The sequence below is a fragment of the Branchiostoma belcheri genome, unplaced genomic scaffold (assembly GCF_001625305.1).
Source record: "Branchiostoma belcheri isolate BF01 breed outbred unplaced genomic scaffold, Haploidv18h27 scaffold81, whole genome shotgun sequence".
Classification (NCBI taxonomy): domain Eukaryota; kingdom Metazoa; phylum Chordata; class Leptocardii; order Amphioxiformes; family Branchiostomatidae; genus Branchiostoma; species Branchiostoma belcheri.
Window position 1 is genome coordinate 306,392 of NW_017804476.1, and position 26,246 is coordinate 332,637.

Here is a 26,246-nt window from a genome sequence, read left to right on the forward strand (position 1 = left end):
TATCCATTTCTTTACAATTTTTTTTCACTGATATAAGGAGAATTTTTCACTGATATAAGGAGCATGTCTTTGTCTCCTGCTTGGATATGAGAGATGTAATATGATGTAGAAGTACCATTTGTAGATTTTTTTTAGATACGATGGTAGTTTATTGACAAGACCTGACGACAATTTGACAGAGCGCGTCGCTTCCATCAACGACTCCTGTCGTCTTCATTTTTATCTAGCAAAGACGTTATGGACCATGGCATTTGATCAGAAATCAAGCAAAGAGAATGATACGAACGACACTTTCGTGCAGTTGGCTATGTTCCTTTTGGATGTAATAATATTGGACGTAAACGTGCGCACCACTTTATTGTGATACCGAAAGTTCCTGGGGAGGGGACGTGTCAAAATGAACAGTGTCATTGGAAGTTCATGTTGTATTGAACTTTGCCGTTATGTTCACAATCTCGTGGGCTCTCAATTACTACCGTAAAAGTAAACTTCGCGCAGCGGGGATCATGTTATGTGATACAGTATATCCACTTACAAGGACCCCAAGCCGGTGGATTCTAGGAAAGCTTCAAAACATGATGATGAGTTCGTTTGTTCGTCTGTTACTGCCGTGGCTCATCTTCGAAGTCACGCAGGTATCAATCATCTTGACCATCAGTTGTCAAGGCAACGTCTGAGTGGTGATTGATGAGGAAAGGTCCAGACGAGATGGCGCCCGAGCGCCGCGTGAGCCCGGCTCTTCAGTAAATCAATTTAGCAGAGACGCGCTCTGTCCCCGCAGGTCGGGACCACAGAACCAGGTCACTGCTACCTCCACCCCCGGGAGCCAGACTAGCACCGGGCCGTTAGCCGTTTTCCCTCGGCAGACAAGAGCCCTTCGCCCGCCTATCTAAATTACCGCTACGGGGGAGTTGAGCCCGGGGAGTTTGGCCGTCATATTAGGGAGTACCACGTTTGATGGAAGATGTCAGCAAATGAAAGAAAATGGCAATTCTACGTTAATTTTTCTCCATTGCAGCATTCTTGAGAGAGAGCATTCTTGGCTGGACTTTGGTGCCTTATTATGTTCTGCCAAGAAGAGGTAACATCGTACATGTTATTTGCAGTAGTTTGCTGTTGCCGTTTCCAAAATCTTCCAACATCTTCCAAGTGTATTTCTGGTAGATTTCACCTGACATCAAGAACAACATTTACCTATTACTGTTCTCACAAGTTCTCTCGCAAGCGCTACCTGGACGCAATGGGCATTGGCATTCTAGTACTTTTTCGATTGCCATAAATGAAACTGCTTTCTGTGATGTAAAAAATTAAATGGGCATGGCTAGCATCTAAACACAGACAACAGCTGAATTTAGATGAATATCGTTTTTTTAGCTGTCGTTCTTTCAGGAGGGACGATAATAATTATAATAATAATAATTGTGTGTGACTTTATAGAAAAGTTTATTGCAAATTCGTGCCCGGAGGCTAATTGCAAATTACAAAACATAAAATAAAGTAATGAAATAGAGTATAAAATAACTAAAGTCTACATGATAAAGGTAGCTGTCTAGAACTATAACTATGTCTAAAACTATGTCTGAAGGGTTTGACTTCTCTTCTGTAAACCATGGAAGACGTAATGTCCCACCTTTTCCAAAATTTGTGGGTTTTGGGAAGTTATAAGAAGAATAGTTTTTTCTTGGTCTGTATTTAGAGAAATTGGGATAAATTGTAGAAGTTTGAATAGTCAATTCATTTCGAGCGTTGTTAATAATAATAATATTAATAATGATAATAGTTTCATCCACAGTTGCCGCTAGAATAAAAAACTGTATGCGGTAGACTATCAAGCGAGTTTTTATAGATGTATCTCCTTCGACCTTCGCGGCCCGTTGGCCTGCCCTGGACCCACAGAACCAGCGGTACAAGGTACAAGAACAAGCCCCTCCCCCACACCTCGGCAGAAAACTGCAGGAATTCGGGGTTTTACGGGGAGGCGGGGCGAGGCCGCGGGGAGCTTGGCGCCAAAAGTCAACATGGGTCCATAACAATTTCCACGCTCCACTTCACACAGACCGTAGATCTGAAAACATTCGCCAGGGGCTTTTTCAGGTGTATACGGTGCAATTTTACGGAATACAGTGCAATTTTACGGAATACAGTGCAATTTTACTAGTATACAGTGCAATTTTACGGAATACAGTGCAATTTTACTAGTATACAGTGCAATTTTACGGAATACAGTGCAATTTTACTAGTATACAGTGCAACTTTACGGAATACAGTGCAAGTTTACTAGTATACAGTGCAATATTACTAGTATACAGTGCAATTTTACGGAATACAGTGCAATTTTACTAGTATACAGTGCAATTTTACGGAATACAGTGCAAGTTTACTAGTATACAGTGCAATTTTACGGAATACAGTGCAATTTTACTAGTATACAGTGCAATTTTACGGAATACAGTGCAATCGTATTGGTATACAGTACAATTTTACTAGTAGAAGTGCACTGTATATTAATAAATTGTACTGTATACGAATAAGATTACACTGTATTCCGTAAAATTGCACTGTATACTAATATGATTGTACTGTATTTCGTAAAATTACTAGTAAAATAGCACTGTATACTAGTAAAATTGCACTGTATACTAATAAGATCGCACTGTATTGCGTAAAATTGCACTGTATACTAGTATAAAAATTGCACTGTATTCTGATAAATTGCATGTATTCCGTAAAATTGCACCGTATACTCTGGCACCCCTGTTTTTACCGTGACATATTGTCACTACCATGTAGTATATATTTACCTTAAGGGCTTTGAAGTGGTAATGACTTTTCCAAGCTGGACTTGGCAAAAAAAGGCGGTTAGGCCACTTGTGCCTAAAAGGGCGTGACGACCAGATCGCTTTTGGCTATGGAGATTCTTTTTGAAGCTCTTGCAAGACTTGGGGTCAACTATAAATGTGTATTCCACTTATCCTTATGTGTGTTACGCAAGTGTATAGTAGTGGCAGTAGCAGCAAATATATAGTACAAAAGGATTGCTTACATCAATGACTATACGATGTCATTGTCCATATACATATAGGACCATATAGATGATGAGCAACATGTTTACAGAGACTTTATTAGACCAGAATCTGAAAAAAAAAAGAAAAATGTTTGACATATCAGAAACCCTATCTCCAAGCAGATTCTGTGTAGCCTGGGTACCATCCTACTTCTTAGGGAAGCGAGTGTGGGAGCCCCGGCATACAAGTAGGATGGTACCCAGGCTAGATTCTGTGGGGCAATGGCAGTCTATATATATTGGGCACCTGTAAAAGCTGGCCGCACATATAGACTCCCACAGAATCTGCTTGGAGATTACATATGCCTAGCCTATACCAGGCTTTTGGAGGTGGCTGAAAAGAGAGATAACATGCCGAGGGAGTCGGTCCGCTAGAAAGTGCAGTACACACGACAAACTGTACTTCCTAGCGGACCAACTCCCTTCGGCATGTTATCTCTCTCATTTGACCAAATTCTACTCTTTCCAGCCGCCTCCCGAAGCCTGGTAGAGGCTAACAGAAACCCAGGCCTTGCTCTCAAGGCCCACAAGCCCAGCTGACGCACAACCACGAACTTTCCAGCTGAAGGGGACCGGTTTTAGTGCCTGTTGCCAAACATGTTTTGGCTCAAGATAAGCCGAGCTCGGCACGACTCGAAGCCGTATCAGGCCCAATTTAACCCAGTTAACCACTTTGGCAAAGATCTAAGGCAGCGGCGATCGGTGTAACTCTAACTGCTACAGGTGTTGATGATTTCAAGAAACAAGATGTTAGGACTGACATAGATAGCCTTGTTTCTATCTCTCAGGAGCTGTATGCCAGTGTCGTAGTCTTTGGTCTGGCCCATAGAATACGTGGGACATATTAAATGTGATCTCATTCCTGATCTATTCATAATCATATCGCTTCTTCTTGTAAGAGAAGGCAATATGATTTTAACTACACTTCTCAAGTCAAGTCAATAATCATTGAGAATTATGAATGGCCATGAATGGCAGAAGATGTTCTGTGTTTAAGTATATAGTGCTTTACCTGGGCTTCTCGCACACAGATCAAAGCATAATGTCAAGACGGCAATGCCGTAAGGTACAGCACCCTATTGCATCCAAGTGTACATATCATTTATGTCCTATCCTCCTGCGATCCATGGTTTCTTTGATCAAGCTCGAGGGATTTTGTCAAAGACTGAAATCAGCCATGGTAACTGAACGTAAAATAGCAGGGGCCAGGAGACCCTACTACGTCAATGCGCTAACGACTAACTACACTTAGCCTAAAAAGATTATGTAATGACGTCTTTACTGCAATTAACGATGCACGCGATGGAGACACAACCTTGGTTTTAACGTCCTTAGCGGGATCATATTGTCTTAAACCGGGCGGGGCCAAGGATTTCAGGCCCGGGACGCTATCTGGCTGTGACTTGACATTATCCAGCCGAGAGGGGTTTTATCCATGTAGTGTGGACTCATTACATTCGCTTGGAGACGATCTCACCAGAGCTACATGTAGATGTGCTTCAGATGTGTTCAGGTAGATGTGCTTCAGATGTGTTCAGGTAGATGTGCAGCAGATGTGTTCAGGTAGATGTGCAGCAGATGTGTTCAGGTAGATGTGCAGCAGATGTGTTCAGGTAGATGTGCAGCAGATGTGTTCAGGTAGATGTGGAGCAGATGTGTTCAGGTAGATGTGCAGCAGATGTGTTCAGGTAGATGTGCAGCAGATGTGTTCAGGTAGATGTGCAGCAGATGTGTTCAGGTAGATGTGGAGCAGATGTGTTCAGGGAGATGTGCAGCAGATGTGTTCATGTAGATCTGCAGCAGATGTGTTCAGGTAGATGTGCAGCAGATGTGTTCAGGTAGATGTGCAGCAGATGTGAAGTGTTCATGGTTTTGTCAAGAGATGATATCAACCTGAATGGGGAATAGAGTTTCAGTCACACCACGTACAAAACAGTATAAAAATTACTATAAACTCGAAAGAGGCCAAAGCAATCATCATCATCTGGTAAACGTTGCCAGATATTGATCTGTTGTTGCTCATACCATAAACGCTTTAACTAGATAGCATGACTAGATACCCACATGTGCTAACAACGTATGAGAATGCTATCACATACAGCTTCTACTATTGAAACACTTCCCATACTATGGAGGCAAGCAGTGTGTGCATCATCAATTTTCAAGCGGTCTGTTGCAACTTTATCAGAGCTTGACGAAGGGGTCCACGCGTACGCGGCAGCAGTTGTTTTGTTTTCCGCCTCCTCGTCACAAAGTTGTTATCTTCTGCAAACCTGCGTACCGGACGGGGTGCAGCAGGTGTCGGAAACGTCCTGCCACCGCTACGGGACGGACTGTGACGACTCGTGGCGCTATCACAACAACCCCGGGCGATATCATCGCCATCGGGCTTGTCCAACAGTTGGCACCGGGGTCGCTGTTAGTTTTCCGTCCGGGGATGATTGTGAATCATGATGGGAACGATAGAGGATTTCCGCCCCCTCCCTTCACACCTACTTTACACGATTTAATCTATCTTTGTGTCCATTCTTTCTGCTTGCCAGCACAGCCACTTCAATATATACGTAACGTTACCAAAAGAGGACTCTGCTTCTGCAAGCGCACGCTTGAAATCTGAGTTTTAAAAGTTTAGTTTATTCATGATCTTTTAAACAACTATGCGTGGATCGGACGACTTGTTGCAAAATCAGCCTAGGACAAAGGGATCTGATAGTTTATTTCTATCCATCCATCCAAACATCCATCCATCCATCCATCCATCCATCCCTTCTGCATCCATCTATTATCCACCCATTCAGTAATTCATTTATCCCATTCATTCACAATCCATTCTTTCTCCAATTCTTTATCATTGCACTTTTCGGTCCTTTTGGTGCTGGATTCACAGCTGACCAAAGATGTAACTCCTGCAAAAAATATCCAAACATGACTGTATCAAATCAGCTGGTTTCATACTCGTACACTTACTTTATTTCTTGTCCTCTTAATATGGAGATGGTCTTCAAAGATTATATTTCATCATCTCATCACAATGAACTGTTATGATTCTGATAACAGACTTTTGATATGCAGATACTGGGTAAATAAACGTGTAAATGATAACCTCTTTATCACTATACAAATAGAGGCGAAATTTATTCAGATGGTGGTAGCATTATCTTGATCGTTGATGAAAATTTCATTACGGATGTAATGGTAATTACGAAGAACGGGCAAATTGATAAACATGTGATTTTAGGAAAGCAGATAAGTGTGGTGATAAGTCTTTATTTGCAAAATCATGCACGAAGTCTAGTTGCTTTTACAGAGTCAAAGATACTATACGGTACAATACAATAATAGGGAACAAAACTTATACTTCTACTACTACGCTTGCTATTATGAGGTTTGACTTCATCTTTGAAGGCAGTGGATAATGAATAGTCCCACGTTTTGCATGATGAGTGGATTTTGTGATTTTTTTTAGTCGAAACGCAGTCTTTTGGTGATGTTCTAAATGATGAAAGGATGGAGAAATTGTGGATTACAGTATTCAACGCATATATATGATGGTATGAACCTCGTACATCTTTGTGTTGATGGACCTTTTCTAGATCCGTGTGCTTAAAAATTCCAAAGGCTTTGGAATTTTTTGTGTGCTTTTTTATCGGTTGTGTTTGCGTAAAAAAAACAGTGCAAAAAGACAGCCCTATAAAAAGCCTTAACACACGCCAAAAATAAGCCAAAACCCAAACCTCTGATTGGAGAGTAGGGCGTGTGGTCATGTACTTGTATTGTAGCCTGATTAAATCGCTTTTGCCGGCCGCCCAACATCCAGCCGGTGGCGGACTACTAGTACTAGTATGTAGGGAGCCCCCCGGAGCTTGGGTTACATAGGCTACTTGTATTGCATATCGTCAATGCATACGAAGATAGTGTAGTTTTTAGCTTTTTCTATGTTGATTGTTTTTGCTTCATCCGACTGGTATATTTTGTGACCCTGATTGTACAATACTATGTAACTATTTTGCCAGTGCATCGGTAGCTTACAGCATGTCTTCAGTAGTCTACACCCCTGACATCCTTCAGCCCATTATACACTGACGGGTCGTTATTATCCTAAGATTAAGTTCTGATCTGATTATGAAGTGGCCGAGGGCGCGGCGGGTCAGGTTGCGGTGTAGTTTACAAAGTGGCGGCAACATCAGAGGAAGCGCTCCAAATTATCTACCCCTCTCCCCACCCCAGGGACTCCTGGTCTCTCCCGTATAACCGTCTGTCCCCGGGGGTGCTTCAAGGATCAAATTCAACAAAGTTTATCCAAGGAGAAGGGTAGTCTCCACCACCAGACTCCTTTTGCAGGCTGAATAAATCGTAGAAAGCGGGCCGATTGGACCCTCGATGGCCAGAAAACACTTCTGGCCAATTGTATCCCCTTTTTTAGGCGATTTCGAATTCTACGATTTAATCAGCCTGCAAAAGTAGTCTGGTGGAGACTAGAGAAAGGTAGCCTCTACCGCGGATCGCTGAAAAAAAAGAAATTAGCCAAATAAAGGGAATAGTATACAAGGGGAGTTAGCCGACCAGAGATAGCCTGGGTACCATCCTACTTGTATGCCGGGGCTCCCACACTCGCTTCCCTAAGAAGTACTACTTCTTAGGGAAGCGAGTGTGGGAGCCCCGGCATACAAGTAGGATGGTACCCAGGCTAGACCAGAGAGGGTACATTTTGTAAAATGTACTATCTCTAGCGGATCATGATCAACTCTCCTGGCATGTTATCTCTCTATTTCAGGCTCTCTATTTGGCCAACTTCTCAGCTCTTTCCGACCTCCTCGCGAAGCCTGGTAGAGGCTAGAAGAAGGTGTGTCTAAGTTTATTTTGACAGTTGCCATTCGGTAGACGAATTTACCGACTAGTAAAAGACCAATAAATGAGTAACTACGTCCGTCTCATTAGCGTTTGGTAAACACAATCTTTGAAGAGCCAAGGCAATTCGAAAGAAAAAAAAATTAAAAGTGGGTTATAGATGACAGATGGTCACGTATAGATGTATCAGGAACAAAATGCAATTTCCCTGGATTTTTTCATAAGCTTGTCCAGTTCTTCCATGCGAAAACCGCATTTCCTCAAGTATTAAAATTAAAGCTGACGGAAATTGTGTCAAATCATGCAGCTGCGCTTGACCACTGAGAATCTTTTTCATGTTAGACATCGAGATTTGTAATTCCTTTGGTCAACGCAGCCATCGTTTCATCAGTCGATAGATAAGAATAACATAAATTTCCGTAGGCAACACATTAAAATTCTTGTCTCAGATGATGTCTCGTCCCATTATCATCATCGTCAAAAACAATAACAGCTTGATATCAGGAGTTAAAATCTAAGGTCAGTTAGCACTGTTACACAGCATTTCTCTGTTGTAGCATTCATTTCTACTGGTAAATATTTCGGTGTGGTAATCTGGATGTACGTGGCTGTTGTAGTATAGGAAAGAGAGGTTGTGAGGGAATGATCGTTACCTTTTTATATATGGCCGTTTTTTTTTGGTCTTGATCCCCACCAACCCGTCGGTGGCCGCGGACCTTCTCTGGCTAATGGATACTGCCTGGCCAATTTGATACTGTCTTTTTGCCACCGAGAGGGATCTGCTTGGAGATTATAGGAACAGACGCTGTGACATCAAGCCAATTCTGTCACGTATGTACTAGTAATTGATGACTCAGTAGTGTATATATAGGGCATATTAAAACGAGAGCAAAGGAAGCGGTCTTTGGGTTTACTGAATGTCGCTTCCGTGCCCCGCTGTGTTATGAAGAGTTTAGTCAGAAATGAGGTGTTTTCAGCTGGATCTTTAATGTTCATGATTTCATGGTGAAGTAATGTAATCTCCAAGTCCAAGCAGATCCCTTTCGGTTGCAAGACAGTATCCATTTGATAATAATAATAGCCCGAGAAGGTCGCCGACCACGTAGCGACAAAAACAAACAAACAAACAAACAAACAAACAAACAAGCAAACAAACAAACAAACAAAAAACGGCCATATATATAAAAAGCTAACGATCATTCCCCCACAGCCTCTGCTTGGAGAGTAATGGTAGTCTTGCCTGGGTACCATCCGGATTTTGGCCCGGCAACGCTCGAAAAAAATTCAAAAAAGAGTAAAATTTATCCAATAGGAGAATAAACTGGGGGAGTTTAGCCATCCTCCCAAGCCAGGGGTGCTTCCTTACGAGCGGGATAGCTCTGCCGTGGGAGAATGAGTTTAGCCAGCGTAGAGTTCATTTGCCCGCGTAGTTAGGGGGAAATTAACCCTCTCGCAGACGGACTCATCTGGCCAACAATTTCCCTTTTTTACCCAATTCTAGGATCCGTACCCCCGTAGGAAAGCCTGGTGGAGGCTAAAATAATGGGGAAGGGATCTTTTGAAGTTTATAGTTTGAAAGCCATAGAAAAAGGTAGGGGCTGTCGTTTGTACATGTACATGTATCCTCAAATACCCTCCTGTGTTTAACGTTGCTAACACGCGTCAAGGATATATCTATTGAATGTTCCTGGGATTGACTTGCTTATTTTGTCTACAAGTTATCGGGATGGGGTGGGAGGGGTATTAAATTTGGTAAAACAAGCCGATACGCATCACAAATAATTGGGCGATTAAAGAGGAAAAAAGTTATCGTTAAAGTAGGCGAATAACGTTAAGATCGGAATGTCAAGTCTCGCACGTCAAAAATGTCGATAAGAAATTGTTGAAAAATTGTTTTTCTTGATCCTGTAGTCGCACGCGACTCGAAAGGATTTAGGCCGAACGTTGGGTTGTGAAAGATCATACCGGTGTTGGCAGGACACTACAGTTTTTATGGATTCTTTACTTCCGCTGTTGGGATATGGTGTTATATGAGAATATGATCGTTGCCATGGTAACAAAGTCGGCAAGAATCCCTGCGTAGGAATGTCGTGCTTTGATCACGATTTGATGGAGCTACGCCAGCTGTCCGGCTCAGATCTTATGCAGATTACGCGGCATAAACCTGGCTTATGTTATCACAGGGGATCAGGATTTCTTAAATGGTAGAACAAAATATCCCTGGCGTGAAGACCAGCTCGAAGGCATCACCTCACCTCACGTCTGTCTCGGAACCGTGAGGCGTGAAATCACGTCTCTGCGCACACCGCGCACACACAGTAGTGACTCGTCCCTCCCGTTTGGAGGACATCCAGAGACCGTCCTGTCTTGTCTCTAGGACAGGTCACATCACGTTCCCGCCTTTTGGCCCCTCCCGGATTCCTCTCGTCCCCAGGGTCGTCATTAGGATGATACTTCCCACCACCTCCCCGGCGGCGCCTTTGATCTCCGTAATACCCCGTAAAACTGGAGACGATCCGGAATAATCACCATGACGACCGTCAAACGTACAAGGTCCATAACATCACCCTTGTTGTTTACGTTTACACGCAATTCAACGGCCTTGGGCTCCATATCAACATCAATTCAAATAGTCTAAACATTCCACCAATTTTCATAAAGATACAATTCCTTTTGAGACTTCGCAAATGAGACATCCTTTCCTAAAGAACCGCAAATTGCCTCAAATTTAAATGTAGACTCGTAAGATTTAGAACATAATTTAAAGGTTTACGTTCTCTAAACGTGTCCCCTACAGGCAGAACTAAAAAGAAAATGTCTCACAGCATTCTTTAAATTGTAATGCCGCAATGTATTTGTCTTACTGATTCATATTGTACTTGGCAAAGAAAACTTTGCTAATGTTCGAACTAAAGTAGTTGTTGTGATATTCAATATTGCAACTTTGACATCAGCTGTCTTTCTTGTACCGTGCTACTTGTCACATCTTGATTCCTCCCAACAGATGTCACCAAAGGGTTGATCTAGTCAGCGTGAAAAAGTAAATTTCTGTAAAAATGCGGATTTTCCGGGCGAACTTCTGCCTTTTGCTCTGGCCGTAATGACTGGTCCCTGGTGGATCCGGAATGACGCGATCAGCCCCGGATTCCGTGACAAGAAGGGGAACGGATCCGTTCTGCCGGATCTGCCGATTCCCCGCCGCTGGCTCCTGGGATGACGCGTCTTGTTTTCCTGCGGTGTTCGATTAATGGTCGATTAATTTGAAGAAAGCATTCGACATAGGAATTAGAGAAGGGTTATAAAAAAACTGTGTTTCTCACGCTTTGCATTGTAACTGTATGGAATTGTGGATTCCATTCATCTTGTTTTCCTTCGGTGTTCGATTAATGGTCGATTAATTTGAAGAAAGCATTCGACATAGGAATTAGAGAAGGGTTATAAAAAAATCTGTATTTCTCACGCTTTGTATTGCAAAAAAGAAGCTCTAACTTTATGACCTGTGGTTCCATTCATTTTGTTTTTCTGCCGTGTTCGATTGATTTAAAGAAACCATTCGACATAGGAATTAAAGAAAGGTTATAAAAATCTGTATTTCTCACGATTTGCATCGCAAAAAAGCTCTAAATGTATGGAATTCACATTTTCTGTCATCCACGTTCCGACATGGCAACAGACATCTTTGCCCATTTTCGGGATCATGACTACTGGCAATTAAATCATTGCGCGCCCTGATGTCATCCATAAAAATGACTTGCTGTGGCCTAATTGGGGGCCGGCAAGCCCTTTTCCGTAGAGCGTAATCGGCCGTTTTAATTCTACGTACTATTTTTGCGTAGAGGGTATTCGGCGTTTTAACTCTACGTAATGTGTTGTAGCCACTCAAAGCGTAATCGAGAGGTTTCCAAATTCAGCGTAGAGCGTTGTCGGGACCCCCCCCCCCTTGCAGGCCCTCCTAATTGTACTTCAAAGTTGTGACCAGTTGTCAAGCACGTTTTTTTTCCTCGCGTGTTCTCGGTAACAGTTAAGTACACAACTTGAAGCCTGTCCGTGAAGGTATGCACACCGTCAGGTCTTGACATTCATGGCCCTAAGGTGTGGGAGGAAACAATGGGAACCGACGCACCTGTCTGTTATAGGTAGCACATATATCTGCCTCATCAATGCTGATGTGTTTTCGTGTTATTGTTGTTGTTTGTAGTGTTTATTGGTTTATTTGTGTCAACAACAGCATATAACTGGCAGCCGTGACGTACAAGGCTGAATTTTGATGCTTGTTTACAATAACTGTTAACATAAATTATTCATAGTAGGGCCATTGATAAGTTAAAATCATGTCGACAGACAAACAGACAGGCAGACAGACAGAAAGAAAGACAGACAGACAGACAGACAGACAGACAGACAGACAGACAGAAAGACAGACAGACAGACAGAAAGACAGACAGCCTAGCCCTTTTTTCATCACGTGGACCTTTAAATTCATTTACCTTTACCTTCCGACCTAACTCAGGTATAGTCATTTGCATCTGTAAGGAAAAGTCACAACGTCTAGCCAGGAATCGAACCCGTGACCTCTCGATCCCGTGTCCACGCCACTCGGCACTGTCTGAGACAACGTTTCCGTGTCAAGCTACCTGAAGAAGTGATGTCACTTTAATCCAGATGAAGGACACAGTCTAAGGTGACGTTCGTTAATTGCTTAGCAGCAAAAAATACAAACCTACCAGTATCTAACCAACACACATCGGTGTACTCAGGTGAGCACAGGTATCTGGAACACCTGTAGTGACAGAAGGATCTTATTCTTAAGGTTTTAGGAGAACAATTTGTAGATAGACGTTTTCATGTTCTGTCACCTGAACCAAGAGAAGGGTTCCGACTGTTAGTAAGTCTTCTGTCCTGTTCAAATATTGGGGTACTCTGAAATTAGATGAATTTGATAAAACTCGGTCATTTCTTTGTATTATTTTGCTCAGATATGCCTACAATTCATTATTACGACTGTGCCCAATTGATGGCCACAAAAAAAATGTATGTGTCTCTCTTTTTCCTTGTAGTATTCAAGACATCATTGCATCATGGGCCAGGGTCAAGAGCAAATATATGTTGTATAGGTAAGACATTACGTTTCTTTTTTTTTATTCCAACATTTCATGACTAGACATGGTGACGACACACTCAAGTTTTTTATGCCGCCACCAACGCATAAACTGCAACTGTACCTACGTGATTCCTTCGTGTTTTGGAACAATTGACAAAGTTCATTGTTGTCTTTAAACACGCATGCGTGCCCGTTTGTGCCGTGCACGAATGCCCGGCGTTCGGAGCCAAATCCTTGAGCTGCCACATACGTGAGAGGTCAGGTGTTTAGGGCTAGGATTGGTGTTAGAGTTAGGGTTAGAGTTGGGATCATTGTTCAGGGCTAGGGTTAGACTTACGATTGGTGTTAGGTTATATGAATGAATGAATGAATGAACTTTATTGCTCGACAATCGTACATGGTACAATGTGTGGCAGTAATACAGCAATACTACAAAACTAAACTATCTTATTACATATCTTACTACAAACTACTATCTATACAGTATATGAGTCACACTATGTTAATAAATTGATGATTTGGTCTCGCTTATGAAATAAGGTGTACAGAAATTGACCTACGTAAGCAGATATGGTAGTAGGACATGACAATAATTCATGGAATGTATCGTACTGTGTACTAGATTGGGTGAACTTTGTCTTAGTGGTAATAGTCTGTAAATAGTGGATTATATTAGGTTAAGTCTTTCACACCACGACTAAACCCCTCCCACCCCTTGTCTTAGATATATTGGAAACGGAGTTAATCTCCAAGCAGAGGTTTGGGTTATTTTTGGCGTGTTTTTTAAGGCTTTTTTATCGTTTTTTTTTTTTGCACTGGAGTTTTATTTGTTGGGTTGGGGTGAAAACATTTCCAGTGCAAAAAAAGATAACTCCGATAAAAAAAGCCTAAAAACACGCCAAAAATAGCACAAAACCCAAACCTCTGCTTGGAGAGTATGTCGGAGTCATGTATTTGGCAGGATCCTGTATTTGGCGTGCGTACCACGCTGTTGTTCGACGATTAACGTGTTTTTTTCTTTATTTGCGTCTTTCGTCATCCGTATTTTTATGACTCTTGACTAATAAATCACGTTGTGTTGGACGTGTGGGTTCGCAGAGAGCGGTGTTTATGTAAGGAACCTCTCTAATCAGCAGGCCACACAAGACCTTAAGAACAACTGTTTGCACGGCAAGTTTACCTGTTTGCACAAAGCAGCCGATTCTATTACCTGTTCAGCTCACCTGTGTTTGACGTGGGTTAACACACCTGACGGTACGGCGCACCTGAGCTGACTGACGTCACACTGAGCAGCAAAGGCCGTGTTTAAGTGAAGTCACGCAAGGCGCTTTACATGTGGTTTACCCCGAAGCGGTTTCAGGTGGCTCCATCTGAACGCTCCAAATCACATTGAAAGCGCCTCGATCCCAAACCACTTGTAGAGGCGGTTTCGAATCGGTTTTCCCGCATCGCGATTTGCGTCTGAACGCAATGTGATTTCAATGTGACTTCTCCTGGTCATGGATTACGGGGTGATATTTCTTTTTTTATATGCAATACCAACTTTTACGTGGCAGCAACTTAAAGAGCAGTAATGGTCAAATAATGTGTCCGTTCTAGGGCGAGCTTCACCGCCTCTGGCGGGACTACGTCGGCATTCGGCCGAGATACGCTGGGAGGGGGGCAAGCAGGTCGTTGACCTCTGACATTAATAACACGCTACCTTGCGTGTTTTAATCAAACAACAATAAATGTAGCTCAAGCGAATTGTGATCGGAAACGGTTTCAAAGGATTGTGTGGCACGTGGACCAGATGTGAGGAATGTGAGTTACCCGAATCGCGGTTTGGGTGACTTCACATAAACACGGCCAAAGTAAGGAACTATTCTCGGAATACTCTCCTTCACTTTTAATTAAAACAATAATAACCATCACACGGCTTAAAAACAATAAACATATTTTATTGTCAATCCTATGTTCATTGGCTATAGAGAGATTTTTAAAAAGTTTTTGCGCTTTTCCCTTTTTGTCTTATATTGATACTCATTGATGACAAAGCGTTTTCTGCATGATTTAAAAACATCTTGAATAAAAGCAATTACATCAGGCAATAATATCTAATGAAACCCCCTTTGTAAGGTGACAAATATACTGCCGTTCGTTACATGAAAAACACAAAAACCGCTTGAATGAATGATGAAGACAATGTTGACTTCGATAGCCGGCGGACAAATACACAGGGACTCACAGGTGGTTGAAAATTACTGCCGGCTGAAAGGAGTTATAAAGCGGAGGTAATATTGCCGTATGAACAAGTCTATAGAAGAAGAATTTACTACGTTCGTGTCAACATTTCTTTAAGGTAGCCACAGAGGGGCCTTTCAAGTCATTACCTTGGTATCCAACAAACCAAACTAAACGTTGCACACTTGTAACAAAACAGGGTGACCTCTGGCAGGGACCTCTTGTCGCTGTCATGTAGTGTTGATCCCAGTATATAAAGATACAAGGCTTTCCGATGGTTCACAAACAAGGCGTTTGTTTCCTATTCATCTCGCTAAGTTGTTATTTGCGTTTGGTTGTCACCGACCTAGCTGTTGTCGATCGGCACACCTGCTGTTTGCGTTCCGTTGTCATGCGCGCATGGACCTACCCGACCGCCGGTATCGAGCAGTGAGTCCAAATGGAACAGTAAGTGAGTCCGGAGGTTCATAGAAATGCTGTCAGCCTCTTTGAGAGGAAAATACTGCTTTTCTTTTCATCGCTTCCTGGTACAGATGTGGTGAATGGAGACTGAAGGTAGCTCAAAGCCCCAGTACAGTAGTCACAAAGCAAGAAAAAAGGCTTCGAAACGTTTTTAAGTGACAGCACCAATGTTAAATACAACGTCCAAGTTTAGTTCTTTATACTTAGCATTATATACTTTACAACAACAGCAAAATTACCTGTTCAATTCAGTTTGGACCGTAATTATAAGTCCATGGGGTCGTGTGGCGTAAATGGCATAGCGTGTTCGGCTCATTACCAAGAGGTCCCGGGTTCGAATCCTACTCGTGTCACCGATCTTGCGCCCTTGGGAAAGGCACTTAACTCGACTTTCCTCACTTCACTCAGGTGGAAATGAGTATCTAGCTTCGGTTAGGGACGTCCCTCGGATAGGACGTTAAATGGAGGTCCCGTGTTTGTGGAGAGCCATACCCCAAGCACGTAAAGAACCCACCACACTTATGAGTTCCACCATGGTTCCACTTATCGAAAAGAGTAGGGGTCCTTCCCGGTGTGAGTGGTTCAAACCTTACACTCCGGTCTTACGCAGCTTGTACTTACATGTGCAAAACTGGTGTGTTACGACTGAAGGCGGTTTAGCTGTTATGCGAAACAAACAAGTCAAGAGCATTAGATTTGAATTTTAGAGCCAGTACAATTCACGATGCTACATATACGTATCGGACGACTTATTCTTCATGGCAGTAGGAATGAAAATCCTTCAAAGCAACTACAGAGGCAGGGCCCTCATACTTGGTCCTCTTGGTAACTTGTCACTAGCTTCTACCAGGCTTGGGGAGGCGGCTGGAAAGAGTAGAAATCGGCAGAACTGTTCTCTCAACGGACAAACTCCCTTGGCATGCTTATCCCTAGGCATGCTTATCTCTCTATTTGGCCGATTTCTACTCTTTCCAGCGGCCGCCTCCCCAAGCCTGGTAGAGGCTAACTTGTCACTAGAGACTGCGCAGTTGGTTGTCGGCCTTTGGACATGGATTTATGATTTTTCATTCCTTTTTCCAATTTGGGTCCATCGATCACTTCAAGAATTTGCCCCCGTCGAATTTCCTTTTGTTCAACACTGGAGACTTCAAAATTCCTGGGCGGAAGAATACACAAACAGGCTTTTGTTTCACCTGCACACCTGCGGCCCGGACCGCACCACCGCAATCATCCGCGCTTGGTTGATTAAGCTGTTTATCACACAGTCCTGTAATAACTCGTATTTGCACGGATTCAATATTTGGGAGGTTGTTCATTTAGGAAGCTTATTTGCTCGACCCTTCTTCGAGGTCGTGTTGTTTTTTCTTCTTCTTCCCACCTGTGTGTGTCAGTGACAACCTGTGTCCTAAATATGACAAGTACGTGGCTCGTATGACGGGGTATATTCACACCTTGTCAGTAAGTTTACCTGTGGAGGGTATACTAGTAGTAGCACGACTTCCGACGTGAGGGCAGGTGTACGATACGTAACTAACTACTAAGTACCTAACACCAGCTTAGAAAAGAACAAGAAATAGCCATGCCTTCAGGTACCAGAGTTATCAGCCAAGGATTGAGGTGTTCAAACGCATTCTTTCCTAGAACTATCGCAGAGTGGAACTCGCTGTCACCAAGTACAGTAGGGGCATTGTCATTAGATAGCTTTAAACAATTTAGATGTTAATGGGTTAGGTGTTCATGAGTTAGATGTTCAATAGCCTGGATGCCAGACCCAAAGCACACTGGACACAAAATATCTCAGTGTGCAAGGAGATATTTTGTGTCCAGTGTGCTTTGGGTCTGGCATCCAATCTAGATGTTCAAGGGTTAGGTGTAACAACTCGTTCGGTGTGATGTAGCCATCTGCTGCCCAGATACAGATACAGATACGAAAAGAAAGCTTAATATTCTTCCGTATGGAACAATATACTTGTACTGATTGATATTTTGATATCATATCTCAAAACATATCTTCATCGTGCAATACTCGTACTTTAAAATAGTGTCCGTGTCAGTTCATGTAGCCCTGCATATATATTATTATATATATTACTCAGTCTATAACATTTTTACCATAGCGTATTCTTACCCAATATAACATTCGTTGAGTACTGCTGCCTGTCTCCTTGTCGGTTTCAGTTAGAATACCATTAATGAATGGATGAATGAATGAATGAATGAATGAATGAATGAATGAATGAATGAATGAATGAATGAATGAATGAATGAATGAATGAATGAATGAATGAATTAATGAATGAAGACCTTTATTGTACGCAAATACCCACTGCCTGGGTTCAGTACAGGTCACAGAAAAGACGTCACAGTTTGCAATGAATATATACAATGTACAAGCTAGTGCTAATTCTATGTACTATGGACATATAGTCTAATAATTACGATAATTTGGCTTCTTCTCGCTTCTTAGTAATAATGTAGATATAAGTACAGATGTGTTTTATGATCGAAGGTTTGTCTAAAGCCATTAGAAATATGAACTAATCTGTGTTGCTAAGATGTATTAATAGTATCTCTAACAATTCCGCCTTCAAGACTTAAATTTCAAAGTCTATTTTCAAGTTTAAAAGTTGTGGTCAAATAGTGTTTCTCTCTCTTGACATGGTGACGCTAGGCATGTGACCCAAGAACTGTGTTAATTGGAATATGCTTCTTTCCCACTTTTGATCTTTTACCCGTTTTTATCTCTTAATGTGTACTCCAAGCGAGGAGAATTTTCAAGTGGTTATTCACTTTTCCGCTGATAAGACAAGTGTCGTTATTTTTGGACGTCTGTCATCAACGTTATCAGTAGTTATTTGCGACGTTATCATTGTTATCAGGCAATGTTTATCGCCATGAGTATATGTTTGTTAGTTTGGTCGTAGATATAGGGACACAAGTATATACTGACTTAAACATTGACAGTCGTAGGAACTAGTAGGAACTAGTAGGAACTAGTGAAGTGTAAACGCTGAAATGATATGAAATTTCAATTGGAAATAATAAGAGGAATCTGCACTATGATAATGTTTTTTTCTGTCGAGAATCGTGATGCTTAAGTGTTGTCGTAATTAATTATCTTGGGGATCACAAAGGTGAGCCAAATATTTGTACACTATCTAATATTGAGTGTTAGATTCATCACCTGTATCTATATGATAAGGCTGTTTTAGGAATAGTTACTGAGGCTTCCACATCTTCTGTGAACATCAGTTATTACCTTCGCCAAGAAGGTTATGTTTCCAGAGGCGTTCGTGTGTGTGTCTGTGTGTCTGTAAACACGATAACTTGAGAAGGCTTGAATAGATTGAGTTGATATTTGGTAGGTGGGTAGGTCTTGATGTGACCTGGAAATGATGAGATTTTGGGCCCCCTAGCGGCTTGTTATGGTACTGCAGCTGAACTTTCTGTTTTGATATCTCATGATATCTCATGATATAGACATGGTAGGATCACGAAATTTGGATGATAGGTAGCTCTTGTGCTGTAATCATAGTACGATGCTAAACTTTATTCCAACATAAAGGTGCATAGAGATCAATATATGGGTACATAGGTAGTACATAGAGAGCAATAGCCCTTTAAATTTCCCCGCCACAAAAGTTACAAGTCATTTCAGCATGATATAGCCAGTTGCTGCATTTTTGTTCCGCTTTTACCAGTTGCTGAATTTCTTTTCTGTATTATAACTTAATCAGCTGTCAACAAACGAGAGAAAAACGTAGTAGAGATGGAGTTTTGTGACTCGCCAGATCAAGCAAATGGGTCGTGTGGTGTAACGACAGAGCGTTCGGCTCGGAACCAAGAGGTCCCGAGTTCGAATCCTACCTTGCCACCGATCTTGTGCCCTTGGGAAGGCACTTATCAAAGGAATTTCCTCACTTATGTGAAAATTAGTATGTCCGTTTTCCGTGCGTTTGTCTGCTTTGTTGTCAGCATAAAATAAGTTGAAAAAACTGTGTGAAAAAAAGAGTGTCTCTTGTGATAAATGTTGGAATAGAAAGCAAAGACCAATGCTAAGATATAATATCTCCTTACAACATCGCCTTGGTAATACCATTGCTACGATAGCATTTTTTTATACCAACATTTCATGACTAGACATTGTGACGGCACACTCAAGTTATATCAACTTATTTTATGCCGTCACCAACGCAAATACAGGATAAATACGGAACAGGAAAATACTCATTTTCAGTTGAGGAAAGTCGTGTAAACTAAAAGTGCCTTTCCCAATGCACGTTACACGGTGCCATGTCCGGATTCGAACTCGGGACCTGACGGAACCGTTTGAGCAGACGTGTCGACCCTCCAGTGTTGAGACAGGATAATCATTGGATCAATATTTGTGGTTCCCCCTCTTCAGTTCTCGCCCAGGGCCCGCAGCTGGCAGTTATTGCCGCTCGCTGTACGTGTTGACCCGTGTTTACCTGCTCCCCTACCTGCGCTCAGGTGTGCCACACGGTGGGTTCATTGATCTTGTCCTCCTGGTGACGTCGCTTGACCTTTTGACACGACGTATCTTTTTTTTTATTCCTACAATTCACGACAACACATAGTGACGATCAGTGACGGCACATTCAACACGGCACATTCTCAATCTATTTTTATGCTGCCACCAACGCAGACCAACACATACTCGTTTTCACCAGAGCAGAGTTAAGTGGGGAAAATCGTGTTAAGTGCCTTCCCAAGGGCGCAAGGTTGGCATGGCATGGCAGGATTCGAACTCGGGACCTCTTGGTTCCGAGCCGAACGCTCTGTCGTTACGCCACACGACCTCACTTTTTTTTTTAAATTCCAACATGTAATCACCAGACGTGGTGACGACACACTCAAGTTTTTTCAACTTATATTAATGCCGCCACCAACACAGGGGACAAATACATGACAGGACAATACTCATTTACACCTGAGCTAAGTGAGGAAAGTCGTGTAAAGTGCCTTTCCCAAGGGCACAAGATCGGTGGCATGTCAGGACTCGAACCCGGGACTCTTAGTTCCGAGTCACGCACTCTGCCGCTACGCCACACGACCCCACATTGATCTTGTCCTGGTGACGACGTCGCTTGAACTTGACCTTTTGACACGACTTATCTGTGAAGTCGTTCAATGATAACGCATAGTGTCCAGGACAAAACGATTTTTCTGACGTAGACACTGATCTAGTTTTGTTGTCTTCGCAAAGATTTATGAATGTTATGATTCATGAATGTGTTGTCCACGCCAACAGGACCTCTAGATCTGATGGCCACTGATATACTAACGGCTATAAAATGAACTTGATGTGTACATCCACGTTTTTATATTAATTAGAAGGTTTATTGCAAATCCATTGCAGGGCTAATTACAAGGACATGACAAAATAATAAAAAGATGATATTTTTTATATAAATGATACTTTTGATATAGTTATTGTTGGGTTCGATTTAATTTCTGTGTGGAGTAGATACAGCAATGCACTGCCATTTTCACTAGTGAAGAACTTCAGTATGTACGCGTGTATATAGTGCATTTACCCACTAGGTGCGACTTGAAGTCGTGGGATCGTGTGGCGTGGCGGCAGAGTGCGCGACTCGGAACTTAGAGTCCCGGGTTCGAGTCCTGACATGCCACCGATCTTGTGCCCTTGGGAAAGGCACTTTACACGGCTTTCCTCACTTCGCACAGGTGTAAATGAGTATTGTCCTGTCATGTATTTGTCCCCTGTGTTGGTGGCGGCATTAATATAAGTTGAAAAAACTTGAGTGTGTCGTCACCATGTCTGGTGATTACATGTTGGAATAAAAAAAAAAGACTTGAAGTCAGAACATACCAGCGTAAGCATTATATCTCTGGGTATATTGTAGCATAGATGATTTGTACCGTGGCCAGTCGTCTTGTACAACATTGTGCACGGAAGGTATTAGATCACATAGAAAACACACACCTATGGAAAAAAATGTAATCTAAATATTTGCGCCGTATCTCTGATCTTGGTAATCACAAAACACACAATTCAAAATACGTCACGGCACTTGACCGTTGACCTACAGGTGCAAGGTGCTGTAAAAAGTTGCATTCCAACATGAACAGTTGTATTCCAACGTAGGAGTAAGAGGGCGAGGATATTTCAAAATTTGGGTGTGTATGAAGATAAACATCATAAGGCCACAGCAAGTAAATTTCATGGATGACGTCCTTTGGAGACCCTAAATCTAATGCGAGAGGGCGAAAAAAAAGAAGGCGGGCCCAAAAAAACAAGATTCCTATATTTTGAAATTTTGACATCATGAACCCTGTTAAACAAGAAATGACACCTATATGGTGCTAACTTTACTGCCAACTATTACAGCATCAATTTGTCACTAAAACAACTTTAAAAAGGGAAAGTTTTTAGTCATTGTACAAATGGTTTTGATTCCGTGGGAACGTATAAAAGGAATAAAATACATCACTGCATCAAAGTAAAAGTAAAAAAGTAAATTAGAGCCTTGTTTTGTCCCCTCTCTTAATGTTTACCTGCCATATACGTTCCAGCATGGTAAGGCATGCCATTTTGTCCATTTTTTAAAAGTTGACCACCGTCAAAAGGCAACAAAATTTCTTTTTTTTTTCTTCTAAAATCAGGCGAAAATCAATGCGCGCGCGGATGTCATCCATAAAAATTACTTGTTGTGGCCTAATCAAAGTGTAAAGATTAGCATAGAAAAGCCCCCTTTGCAACTGTTGCAATGGAATAACCCTAAGGGCTAACACACGTACTCTAGATCTCCAGTCAGCTGTTAACTCCCAATGCTTGTGGTAAAGAAAACACCATAAATCTATAAAGATAACCAACTTCCTTTTCTGTTCCTGTTGTAACAATGATTTAGGATCCTTTGTTTACAAGACCATATACTGAACACGTGTACAATATTATTTATTGAAGGACGCTGCTGACTAGAGGAATTCTTGTTTAAAGTTAAAACCTTTGGTCCAACACAAAAAATTCTCTCACCTAGAGCTTTCGACCAGTCACTCTGGTCTTCTTCAGTAGACTGACCCAGTGAAGCTTGTCACGTGGCTTCTTTGAAGTGTGACGTCAACACTGGGTCAAAGGTATCTGGCAGACGATGAACACAGATGAACTTTCATGATAGTAGAGGAATTCTTGTTATTGAATGAGCCCCTTAACCTTGGGTTGTTGTGAGTATGAAATAGACTCCGGTGCGTAACAGGTGACAATGCAATACTAGTTTGCAATTTTAGAAACACCCATCTGCAGTTTGCATTTTGCAGAGACATTTTTAATATTACTGAAGAAATAATTAACCTGCAATTTTGCAGACTGAAAAAAAATCAGGCTAGGGGTTCAATGGTGTTAACTGAGATTTTGTGTTTACTACTGACTCTATAATATACAAATTAATTCGGCATGTACAATGTATTCTTCAGATTGCATGTACAATTATCCAGACTTTTAAGCGTGTATTTGTAGAATGTATTTCCGAATTGCAGACCAATTCTGCAATATAATATTGGAGAACACTAATAAAAGTATTTCTACCACTGACTTCAAACAATATGATTTGAGGATGTGTTCATGACGTCTTGAATAATCAATCCTCCATGTCAGAACAAAAGCTAGACCGTATAATTATACGGTATCAGTTGTGTACCCCCCTCCCACCCCAACTTGAACTTCGCAGTACGTGATAAAAGTTAGACATGCAGGTAATAAGATACGCCAAAAAAGCAGTTACTCAAGCAACTGGATATGATTTTGGAAACGGTCAGACGTTTAATTTCAGCTAGCATCAACTAGCTTGTGACTGAGAGACCAGACATTATCATTAATAATAATTCATAATATTATTTAAACCTCTGGTCTCTCAGTCACTGACGAAAGCTAGTGGATGCTACCTGAAACGTCTGACTGTTTCCAAAATCATATCCAGTTGCTTCAGTAACTGCATTTTGGCGTAACTTTGAAGTTCACTTGCATCGTTTCAAACGTATCTGTGAAGTGCAAAAATCAGGACATGGTGTAAGTTCAAAACCCCGAGTGTATGGAAGAAATATAAGCTTAGATAGGCTAGAGGGGAGTCCTTTTTTTTCAAAAGTAGACATGATGCGTACGTATCCGGTATCAGTTGTGTACCCCCCTCCCAACCTAACTTGAACTTCACTTGAATCGTTTCAAACGTATCTGCGAGTGCAAAAATCAGAACATGGTGTAAGTTCAAAACCCCGAGTGTATGGGAGAAATATAAGCTTAGATAGTCTGCAATAAAGGCTAGAGGGGAGTCTTTTTTTTTCAAAAGTAGACATGATGCGTACGTATCTGGTATCAGTTGTGTACCCCCTCCCAACCTAACTTGAAGTTCACTTGCATCGTTTCAAACGTATCTGCAAGGTGCAAAAATCAGGACATGGTGTAAGTTCAGAACCCCGAGTGTATGGAAGAAATATAATCTTAGATAGTCTGCAACAAAGCCTAGAGGGGAGTCTTTTTTTTTTTCAAAAGTAGACATGATGCGTACGTATCCGGTATCAGTTGTGTGGTACCCCCTACCAACCTAACTTGAACTTCACTTGAATCGTTTCAAACGTATCTGCGAGGTGCAAAAATCAGAACATGGTGTAACTTCAAAACCCCGAGTGTATGGAAGCTTAGATAATCTGCAACAAAGGCTAGAGGGGAGTTTTTTTTCAAAAGTAGACATGATGTGTACGTATCCGGAAACCTACCACTTGTTCTGGCTGTATAACCGTGCCAATAGTCTGGGGCCAGCGGCGGAACAAATGATACCACACCGGCTACAGCTGACTCACGTCTGTAGGAGGGCCGTCTGCTGTCTTCCTACTCGGCAAAGTTTAACGGTCGACTTGCCCTTTGAGTTGGGAACTTACACGGTATTATTTCCCCTGTCTGTCTGGTCGTGTGTTGTCATGTTTCCGAAGTTTTTGACGCGCGTCTGGGACCGAGTTGGCAGTCTGGTGATTTGTATCTCAGTGATTTCAAACCTGTCACTAGACTGCAAATGTTGGTTAACTGAATTTAAGTCTTGATGCTTTATAAAAATTTAAGACCATCTTCCTCCAGACCAGTCTAAGCTGTTTTGTACGATAAATTACTTTTTAATGATCCTGCAAAGTTTAATTTGACGGAATTTGGCGGTAGTCTTACGAGAAAATGATGGAAAGAAATGCTAGTCCCTATATATTCACTGCTCACTTTGTCATTTAATAAAAAGTCAAGTCTGATTTTCCCTTTGAAATAATCTCAAAAACGCAAGAAATGCCATTTCAGAAGGCCCAATTTTGAAAATCCCGGCCCCCCTAGGAACCTCGCGCCTTCGGCGTTCGCTGGTCCCTCAGACAGACAGTGGGAAGAACCCCCTCCCCCATTCAAAATCTGGCTACGGACATGTAATACCGGCCTTATTTATAATACATGTAATAGTAAGTACTACACATTTACTGTAAGTACAGTATAGCACAATATTCCTCACCATTTGATAGACGTACAAATTACTGTAGCACTGTGCAATATTGCAGTCGTGCACAGGATGATACCTGTTTGAATCTAGTTTTGGGGTCTGTATCTGTATAGCCGGTATAACCGCCTTTCGGCGTAACACACCAGCTTCGCAGGCACGCGGCTAGCCTGGATGCCAGACCCAAAGCACACTGGACACAAAATATCTCAGTGTGCAAGGGTCCCTTTTTGTGTCCAGTGTGCTTTGGGTCTGGCATCCAGGCTAGCACGCGGCGCGGCAGCAGCTGGCTATATTGCACCGATCGACTTGTTACACCTAACCCTTGAACTTCTAGCTCTAGACATTGTTTAAAGCTATCTATTGATAATGCCCCTATTGTACTTGGTGCAGTGAGTTCCACCCTGCGATAGTTCTAGGAAAGAATGAATTCTTGAACACCTCAATCCTTGGTTGATAACTCTGGTACTTGAAGGCATGGCTATTTCTTGTTCTCTTCTGGGCTGGTATTAGGTACTAGTAGTTGGGACATCCACCAGTTTATTAGTCATTTTGTACATCATGCATTCTGGACATCATCTTTCTTCTGTCTTCCAGTGCGGCCCACTGTAGGTTTCTTTTCATTTCCGTGACACTAGCACCTTTTTCATAGTTGTTCGTGGGTCGGTCAAAGAACAAACGTTGTACCTAATCTATGGACATTATTTCTCTCACACTGCGCGGCTAGCTCTCTCTTGTTTCGTGGTTCCAACAGTGTGACTGTCCCCCGCGGCACCCAGTCGCGAGGCTCCGAGATTGGGGAAAATTGGCGGGAAACGGGAGACCGCTTCAAAGCCCGCCCGCCCGGCTACCTGTCAGGGTGCATCATGGGAGCTCAGATCTGTCCCGATGCCATAAATTAACGACCCCCCCCCCCCACTTCTTCAAAGTCACCCATTCTACCTCAAAGTCCCATCTACAGTTTATTAGTTATCATTGCTACTGAAACTCAGAGATCTACTTCTTTTTTAGCATTCTTATAACGTTCCACCTGTTGGTTCTTTGGGAA

The 26,246-nt window shown here is 42.1% G+C and overlaps 1 protein-coding gene and 1 pseudogene across 2 annotated transcripts in view; one reads left to right on the forward strand and one right to left on the reverse strand.

Annotated features, from left to right (window-relative positions):
- Positions 1-638: 638 nt before the first annotated feature.
- On the reverse strand, positions 639-11,577 carry LOC109486536 (annotated as a pseudogene).
- Positions 11,578-12,446: 869 nt separating this feature from the next.
- LOC109486594 overlaps positions 12,447-26,246 on the forward strand; it is a 57,388-nt gene continuing 43,588 nt past the window's right edge. The window contains exons 1-2 of one of the 2 annotated variants that reach the window (XM_019790450.1): positions 12,447-12,593; positions 12,970-13,026. The gene's annotated coding sequence lies outside the window, so the exon portion shown is untranslated. Of the gene's footprint in view, positions 12,670-12,969; positions 13,027-26,246 lie in introns of both variants that reach the window. The other variant, XM_019790452.1, reaches the window with a different exon arrangement.